This window comes from Bidens hawaiensis, unplaced genomic scaffold (assembly GCF_021521415.1).
Source record: "Bidens hawaiensis isolate Kalapana, Puna unplaced genomic scaffold, B.hawaiensis_p1.1 tig00082848_1, whole genome shotgun sequence".
Taxonomy (NCBI): Eukaryota; Viridiplantae; Streptophyta; class Magnoliopsida; order Asterales; family Asteraceae; genus Bidens; species Bidens hawaiensis.
This window is the reverse complement of record NW_027503923.1, coordinates 21,421-29,471: the sequence shown is the minus strand read 5'-3', so window position 1 is coordinate 29,471 and position 8,051 is coordinate 21,421. Positions and strand designations below refer to the sequence as shown.

The 8,051-nt window shown below is 34.8% G+C and overlaps 1 pseudogene; it reads right to left on the bottom strand.

Annotated features, from left to right (window-relative positions):
- Positions 1-3,629: 3,629 nt before the first annotated feature.
- LOC143607478 (protein ETHYLENE INSENSITIVE 3 pseudogene) lies at positions 3,630-5,552 on the bottom strand (annotated as a pseudogene).
- Between the last annotated feature and the right edge of the window lie 2,499 nt (positions 5,553-8,051).

Genomic DNA, 8,051 nt, shown 5'->3' with positions numbered 1-8,051 from the left:
TTAGAGTATATGCAGTGAGTTACTCATATACGGGCTATTACATAAATAACACTATGTTCACAATGACATGAACTTCGAGAATTAACCTAGTGCATTGTTGAAAAGATTTGGAAACTTTAAGTAAGTTGATTTTATTTTAACCTATTAGCAAACGTCTCTATTAGGGATGAGCTCGGGATATAGCAAACGTCTCAATTAGGGATGAGCTCGGGACGATACCGGTACCGATCCCGAAATTCAGAAATATTTGGTACCGGTACTAGTATTGAAATGTTCGGTTCAGTACCGGTACCAATCGGTACCTGTACCGGAAACGCTCATCTCTACGTATCATAACAATATGAACTTGGATAATAAAGAGTGTAAAGAAAGGATATGACAAATTTGTTGTTAGTTAAGACGTGGGATGATGATTTCATATTAGCCATTAATGGTGATTTAGTATGTTCAATTTGTGTCTGTAGTTTGTTGTCCTAAAATGTAAGTTTATTATGTTGTTTGCAACTAAAAATATCATAAATATCATGAACGAGTGTGTTAAACTTATTGTTGCGTTTGTTGTCCAAAATGTAAGTTTATTATGTTGTTTTACAACTAAAAATGTAGAACCAATGTGTTAAACTTGTTGCAGCTGTTTGTTGTTCAAACTATAAGGTTATTCGCTTGTTTTGTAATTGAAAATGTTAAATTATTTTCAAACTTGTTGCTGCAGGTTGTTGTCCAAATGTAGGTTTATCATGATGTCTTACGACTAAAAATGTCAAATTAATGTGTTAAATTTGTTGTTACAGTATGTTGTCGAAGATCAATTGCGTTGTAATGCCTTAGGTAAAACTCGGGAGCAGAAATAGGGAACTTGAAGATCAAACACTCGGATCATTTAAATACACATAATTGAGTTGGAGAAAAGTTTTGTTGAATGTACATAAAGTTTTCACGAGTTATATGTTGATAATGTGAGAGTTGTCTTGTCTTACAATTGTTTACGAACTTAACTTATTATATATGTATATTTATGTTGATTTCCAACATGTTTACAAACTTCAATTATTATATAGGTATATATTTATGTTTACTTGGTGAACTATTTTTAAGATGTACTTTGGTTGGTTAGAATGAAAGTTTGGTCATTCAGCTTAGTTATTAAATGCTCTGACTAAGCAAATATATTTCATTAAACACGAAATAGTTCAGAGGGTAAATAGTCATTCTGCACAGTCATTCAGAAGTCCAACCAAACAACACTTACTGGTTCAACACTTACTGGTTCAGAGTCTATTAATCATTCAGACGTCTTACTGGTTCAGCACTTAATGACTCAGCATCTACCAAACAGCCCCTTACACTGCTACACCTAAACTTCAAAAAAGTTATCACATACCCGTGAACTTAAAAAAGAAAAAGAAAAACGATTTGTGGTGTTATTCTTTTTTTATTTAATCAATTTTTGTTTTTATAACTAAACTATAATAGAATTATCATGCCTCTTACATTTAATTTTTTTCTTTTTTCTTTTTGTGTAAGCGATTTGGTTTCATTTTTTCTTTTTGTGTAAGCGATTTGGTTTCTACAATTGAGCTTTAATAGAGTTAAAGGTTAGTAACGTTTGGAAAGTTTTTCCCTTTTCATTCTATTTTTTTTCTTTCCTTTCCCTTTCCCTTTCATTTTCCTTTTAATTTGGAAAGAAACACTTTCCTTCCATTTTACTCTTCAAACATCCTTCTTTCCTTAAATGAATATCTGAAACACTCTTTTCATTGATTCCTTCCATAAAAAAAACTCAGGAACACACCTCTTTTGTTATTTCATCACTTTCCTTTCCTTTCTTTCTTTAAGTTATACTCAGGAACACAGCGTCTTTCATTTCCATTCTTTCTGTGAATGAACTCGGGAACACAACGTTAATGAAGGTGAGGGGAGCGAGAGGTTAATTCCATCTCAATCAACCAATCACACATTTCGTTTTCTATAATAATTTTTGTTTAGATTAGTTGTTACTTGTTAGTGAAAACCAGGATTAGATCGGGATCGTACCGGTACCGACCGGTCCCGGTCCTGAAAATCGCGAATTTTTGATACCGATACGGTACCGAAATATTAAGTTTGCGAAAATTCCGGTCTCGAAAATCACGATTTTGGTACCGGTACCAGTACCGATTTTGCTCGTCCCTAGTGAAAACAACTACGCCAAATTAAAATCGTTAGTTCAAGCCTTACTGTTTACGTGCCGATAAGATAACACTTTAACATACACCACTGTTGAAATAAGTAAATCACGCTTTAAATTTTAGTTAAAACGACTACATTAAATTAAAATGATTAATTAAAGCCTTACTATCTACGTATCAATAAGATAAAACTTTAACATACACAACTATTGAAATAAGAAAATCACTAAGGCTATGTGTAGTGGAGGGGCTACAATTGGGGGCGAATTGTGACACGTGGCGCCCAGTCAGCAAAGGGGACGAATTTGTTTTTAGGGTGTAATGGTGTATGGGCTACAAGTTGGGCCCACAGTATCTTTTTTTTATTATTTTCTTTTTATAATTAAACTGAGTACGATGATGATGATAATTAAACTAATCAAATAAAAACCAATTTCTTCAAATAATTAAATAAAAATGCATTAAAAGTAAAAAGAAATACAAAAAAATACATAACTAAAAATATAAAAAAACATATAGCTCGGTTGGCGTACATGTTTAGGTTCGGGTCAGGAAATTGAAACGGATAGCTCGGTTGGTTTAGGTTCATCGGGTTCCATTGTAAGTTTCACGTTCGGATATGTATATGCAAAATGAATCATAGAAACAACCCGAACCAACCGAACCACCCATTCCCTCATTTCGGTCAACACCATGGTTCGCAACATATATACATATATATATATATCACACACACAACTATACATATACATATACATATACATATATATATACAATAGTAATATAATAATAATATATAATATAATAATAATAATCTTCATCTCTTCTAGGCGACAAAAGAACCCCGCCCCCGCTCCAATTCACCCATATATCGTTCCGAGGGGCGGTGTTCTCGCCCCTTCGCGCCCACATTTCGCCCGAGCCCACGCTCATTACACGTAGCCTAAAGATAGGCTTTAAATGAGTGGTTCTAGAATTTCTTTAAAAGGTCCTATTTTGTTTTTAACTTTTAACCAAAAGTGTATTGAGAGAGATGCAAATCACGTGACAGAAATGTAAGATTTCTGGAAATGCAAATAACCAAATGGAATTTTGACAAAAACAAAATTATCTAAAAAGAGAAAAAAGTTCACAAAGTTTCATAGTATCAACTCTCTTCAAAAACCAATCATAAGTTTTATGGTCTTTTGAGAAAACGTTACATGCCTAGTGGTAGAGTTGCAAGATTTCTAGACATGCCAATAAGCAAATGAAGTTCATAAAATGTCAGTTGCCTTTCTGATAAGTTTTATGTTTTATGCTCTTTTTGAGAACATGTGAAGCCAAGTGGTAGAATTGTAAGATTTCAAGAAATGTCAACTGACATTTTAATAAAAAAAAGTATCTACCAAAAAAACAAACTAGTTCACAAAAATTTCAAACACCATATTTCTTCAAAACAAAAGATATGTTTTATGCCTTTCTGAGAGATTGTGACCTATCAAATACACGACCCCTCCAAACAAACTTCAGACTATTACTACACCCAAAAGACATTTATATATAACAATATGCATTTTATCTAAATACAATTACACATAAGATAACACAAGTTCATCGACATGACCAGTTCTGCAAACACGCCGATGATCTTGTTCCCAACTAGAACCAAACAGACCCGTCTTGCTTCGGCTCTGCATAATCCGTACCAAATGAAGACCCAAACATCATTTTGAAACAATTTTGCTGGATCATATTATTGAAATTGTGACCTTGTTGCAAATGGGTTATGTTAGATTCAAATCCATGATGATTAAAGTTGTTTTCTTGAAACTGGATGCTCGGTTGACCCAGAAACGAGCCGTTTGACTTTGCCATGTTCTTCGAGCTGGGCCTGGTTTCTTGAAACTGGATACCTGATTGATTAGCAAACGGGCTGTTAATGGGCTTCACATTGTTTTCTTGAATATTATTATCGTAAAACGACATCAGATCGTTAATCATCTTTTGCCCATCTTCGGGTACTCCAAGACCTGTCGGATCAAAAGAAGACAAAGCGGGCTCCACTCCGAACGGGCTGGGACCACCCGCTTGCTTAGGCTGAACAAAGTTAAAGTTATTAACCCCAACAAACTGACCCGACAAAGCGTTAGTTCTAAATGGGCAGCCCATCTCATGGTTATCTCTCGCAAGTCGGTCCAAAAACCCGTGAAACGGTTGATTATAAAGACAATTCATGAACCCGCAAGTGTAAATCTTGTGGTCAACCTGTTCGTTTGTTGGATGGGTTTTCCTCTTTCTATCGGTCAACAATCCGAGATTCGGTTTGACATCTCCGAGGTCAAAGATCTCGGGTTCCCTTTCCTGTTGACCAACAATTTCAACATCATACTCGCTAGCATCATCATTAACTGCAAACGAACCACTCCAGCCCGATGACACAACCGGTGGGCACAAGTCTGGATAGAGCTCCCGAGCCAACGCCTCCTCTCGGTTTATCACGGCTAGCCATGTAGCACTCTCTTTCGCTGTCATCTTATCTTGCAAGCACTTTGACTGTCTCACGAGCTTTCGAATCTTCCCCATATCAGGAAACATATGTTTAATAACAGCGGTCAACACGCCTACTTTCCACGCCTTCTTCAAATCATGCGGCTTCTTATACGGAGGCGGGCCCGCTTGATCCTCTCTCAGCCCCAACTCGGGCCACCAATCTTCATTCCCGGTGGGCCACCACAGTGGCGGGACTCCTTTTTCCAACGGGAACCGCCGCTGTGGCGGGTCACAATGTTGCATTAAAGCCGATAACAACGAGCCAAGAGTCGTGTCTTGAAGCTCTTGCAACGTGTGCGGTGTCGGCCCGATTGAAACCGCCGCCTCGTTTTCTCCTTTGACCGAGTTGACTGCTTGGAACTTGGCTATGGCTGCAGGTCCATTTCGGTCAAACCGCACTTTTTCCTTCCACCATTCGCGGAGGTTATCGGAAGCACCACCAACGGGCTTTCCTTTTTCGGGTATGATACCATATACAAACCCTTGAGCTTTGCATACTTCCATCATCTTCAACATGTATTTCAATATCCCGTCTTGTGCACGTGACATCTTCTTTCGTCTCACTTGTTCTTGTTGTGACTGTTGTTGCTTTGATGTGTTAGCATTGTCTTTATTAACACGAGCTGATGGAGAAGATAACGTTGACGATTCTTTGAGCTTTTTAAGCTTCATCTTGTCCCGCCACATTCGTCTCTCGAGTTCTTCAACATCAATCTCTTCTTCGTCGCTAAAATCATCATCCACCGCCCGTTGTCGGGTATCGATCGGGATACTATTCATCTCTCCTTGTGCATTTTGAGCACAGAAGAAACTAAACTGATCACCAAATCCCATTTCATCAAATGTAAGCATCCCAATCACAGAAATCGAATCTCAAATCACCCTGAAAATATGATCTGCACCCAGAGTTTAATCGGATTACATCAACAAGATAAAATCAAAGCCCTAATTATATAAAAATCAGTAAAAAAAATCATTTTTAAGAGAATAATATATTATCTTTCATTGCTAAACACAAAATACTAGTTACAATATAGAGCGGAGGTAAAACTGGGCCGCAACCCTTTTTGAATAGCAAAGCTAATCCTACTAAAAACAAAGCTTTGGGTCTTAGGGGCCGAAAGAATACTATTCACGATCATCAATAAATTCACAGGCTCCGGGGCCAGGAAATCATCAATAAGATTCATAACTTTTTTTTTCATAATAACATCTAAATAACTAAATTAAAACCCTAATTATACAAACATTAGAATAGATCTGATCATATGTTTAAATAGATCTAAATCTTCATAACATAATATCACGGATTGTATGAAACTTCAACCTAAAATTGAAATCTAAAGTCAATAAAAAGGCGATGAAAAGGATTACCAGAAAGAAAGGTGAGTTGGGTTTTGATTATTGAGAGTTGAAAGAAACAAGTTTTAGAGAGGATGAATTGTAGAGATAGATGTATGTATGTATGTATGTATGTGTGAAAGCAAGTAATATATTAATATTAATATTATAGGGAAGTGAAAAGTGTCGGCGAAAGCTAAAGTAAAGGCAGATGAAACAGGAATAATATTATTTATTAATTGAAGCTGGCGTTTCAAAGACATGAAAATGGTGCTGGGGCCGTGTATTTACCCGGGGAAAACGGGGGATTAACATGGAAGGATTTACCCGACCTAACCTTACCCCAAATTATTGTGTTCCTTAATCTATACTATATATAAAGCGGACCTCTTAAATTTTAAAAAGGTACAATCACTATTGCTTAAGATATAATCACTAATGCAACCAATTTTGAAAATCTAATGATAGTATAGTCTTTGCTTACTATGATCATGTACGGTTAAAAAGCTTTAACAATTTAGTTTTAAACATACTTACAATTATTGTTCTTAAACTTAAGGGTAAGTTTTGTTAACTTATTAGATAGTTACATATTAAACCCCTTATTTTAAACCAACAACCCCACGAAGTTCTAACGACCATAATTTTTTTACATGTTAATATTTTTTTTAAAAAAAATTACACCATAAAAACGAGCATTTTATTCTCTTTAATTGAGTATGATTTTGTTATACTTTTTAAAACTTAAAAAATAACATGTTACGTGACATGCAATTAGGGTCGCAGTGGGTCTTGTGGGCTTGGGTCATGTTTCAGATCGAGTTACTCGTTCATCAACGAATGGTTACACGTCCGACGTCGCATTACATGCATACTATAGTCAGGCTACGTGCGTACTATAGTGAGGTAACCGCTTATGCGGGCGCCAAGCTTGAAGGATCTTTTAAATTTTAAGAGGTACAAACATCATTACATAAATTACTATCCTTAATGCATACAAATTTGAAAATGTAGGGGTACTATAGTATTTTAGACATCTTGAACGGTTAAGAATATTTAGTTTAGAAAATAATTACAATTATGATCCTTTAACTTCAACAAAACTTTGATAATTTATAAAGTAGTTACAAATAAACCCCTTAACTTAACCCATTTATTTGGCATATTCATTTAAAATTTTTATTTCTTCTATAACTTTTAATATATTATGTTTTAAAAACACCCGACTTTACCATTGCAACGTGCTTAATTTTGTCGACGTTTCAATGTAAATTTTATTTTATTTTGAGATGTTTATGATAATGTACAAGTCAATTAAGCACAAGAGTACAACTCATATATGCACTTATAAACCTAAAATATAATTACAAATTTAACCCTTCAATTATATTCAACTTTTGAAAGTTTAATTTATAATTACCGTTCCACTCCCTTAAGTTTACCTATGTATTCATCTATATTTCCTTTTTTCTTTGTTTTTATCTTATATATTAGAATATATAAATTTTAATAAATTCAACCTTACAATCACGACGTGTTTATTTTTGTGGACGTTCCGATGTAAGATTTACTAAATATAGACGTGCATTTCGTGTCACTTTAAAAGAAGTATAAATTTTGGTGAGTTTTGATTATTTTTTTAAAATATTTGTTGTTGTTTTGGGTCAACAATCAAGGACTTTGATAGGTCAAAACGCGTTCGCGTTATCACGGGTTGTAAGCCAAATGGGTTTAGGTCATTATAAAAAAAAGTTTAACATTTTGTTCATGTCAAAACAGGTGCTAAGTAAAATGAGTTCAGCCATTTAAAAAACTAACAATTTTGGTTATAGTTAAACCGTGTTATGAGCCTATCGAATTCAAGTCATTTTTTAAAAAAAAATTGGTTTTGGTTTGCGTCAAAATAGTTATATGCAAAATGAATTTGGGACATTTAAAAAATTATCAATTTTGGCTCTGGGTGGACATTAAGTTTACCCGTATATTCATATATATTTTTTTTCTTTGTTT